The following is a 1,980-nucleotide window of genomic DNA, read 5'->3' as shown; positions in this document are numbered from 1 at the left end:
AGAATATTTTAATGCTTTCAAATAAGCATAGAAAATAATTAAATAATTTAGCGAAGTGTTTTTTTTGAAATCCTCAAATGAGAGAATCGTTTATCAATATACCTCAGTGTTTGAGAAAGGTGTGTCTGAGCTTAAGCTTAAGCCGGTTAAAAATCGAGATTAGCCGGTTGCAAAAGATGGTAAAGGGGGAAAATTCCGATAAAATATATAAAAAATAGTTTAAATATTTTACAAATTTGAAAATCTCTACTAGTATTTCTAGTTTGTATTTGTATAAAGAGAAAACTTACCGCTAAGACAAAAAGACTTTCTGGAAGACTACATCATAAGATCAAACTACTATGAATATTTTGTTTAATGTTTTGATCTCTAAAGTCATTTCCAAGGATGTAGACAAAGTAAATGATACCTTTAAGAATAGCTTTCTATTCCAAAGTTTTAGCTTTTTCACAAGACTTTTGAATCCCTTAGTGACACTTATCTCTCAAAGAAGGTGTAAGGAAACAATTGAAGGGACAACAAAGTTATTTTACAATTACTCTTGCCATGTGGCGCTCATCCAACCAAAGAATCCAACGGCCTCGGTGTTGCAACAACCTTGCACAATGAACCCTATGGCCTTCCACAGGCCAAAAACAATGTAGGTCTATTCGACCATTAATTAATTAATTAGACCCTCAGATCCCTACTCCCACTCTTCTCAAACTAATTGCGCGACCTTTGTCACAATTTTCGCCTACGAATATGCGTCAATTCCCATGCATGATTGCAATCACTGCACAAATTTGTTCTCTTGCTTCACTACTGCCACTCTTGGTTTGCCCTTGTTGTTGTTCCCCTCCCAGTCTCCTTGTTCTCTGTGCACCCTCCACCTCCAAATTCTCTTGGCACTACAGCTCGAGGCTTCCATCTCCCACTACAGACGTGCTCCACCCATGGCCTCTCCCAGACCAAGGCAAAGTTTCCCTCGCCTCTCCCGTGCCAGGCTGATCCACTAATCACACTCTACTGCCTGTGACCGAATCCAGTTCCTCCTCCTCGCACCATTCCCTCAGGCCTCGGCATCCTTGATGAAGTGATGCCCCACTCTCTGCAGCAACCTCACGTCTCTCTCTCTCTCTCTCTCTCTCTCTCTCTCTCTCTCTCTCTCTCTCTTTGTAATGGTGCAGATTTGCACTGACACCGCATGCGGAAAAAACGCCATGATTCCCACTCATGCCTGAAATGGAAAATCTCCCATCGACACATGTTGCAAGCCGGTCAAGGGAAAAAGATAAAATCTTGTCTCAAAATAAACATAAAAACCCAATAAATAAACCTAATTTTATAAAATTTCCTCTTCACAAATTCAAGGAAAGGAATTTTGTATCCTCGGAAAAATGATTTTTTTCGAATAGACAAGAAAAATGTCTTCGAAGATCAAAAAAATTATAGCTTTCATAAGAAGACTAATTATCTATCAATACAAGATGATAAAAGTAGAATTTGACTTCGCATGCTCTCTCCGGTGGTGCGCCCACACCCGAAGCAGCAATATAGAGCGGTCTCTCAATGCCTGGATCAACGTCCACTCTTCGAGTATAACACCTGACACGAGAAGCAGCACGACAAAGAGCAATCTAAACACCTACGATCTTGTGCCCTCCCCACTTATTACCGTTACGTTTACCTCGTCTCTCTCCAAGAATCACCACCGTCGCCTCGCATACGAGAAATATTGCATGGACACCTCTACATAGAAAAATTCCTTTTTCCAAGCATAAAAAATTTCCACACTCTTTTATAAAATTAGGTTTATTTTTTGGGTTCACACTAATTTTCTTTTTTCAGACAGAGTTTCTCCTTTTCCCCTTGCCCTCAACCGGCACAATATTTAGCCAGGACACATTTTTCTCAAAAATTCCCACGTCTAAAATCTCTCTCTGTCCCTCTCTCTATCCCATCCACATGACATGTCCATGTGACCCAAACCACCACAAC

This window comes from Adiantum capillus-veneris, chromosome 21, assembly GCF_014529385.1.
Source record: "Adiantum capillus-veneris isolate H3 chromosome 21, ASM1452938v2, whole genome shotgun sequence".
Taxonomy (NCBI): Eukaryota; Viridiplantae; Streptophyta; class Polypodiopsida; order Polypodiales; family Pteridaceae; genus Adiantum; species Adiantum capillus-veneris.
This window is presented reverse-complemented; position numbering follows the sequence as displayed.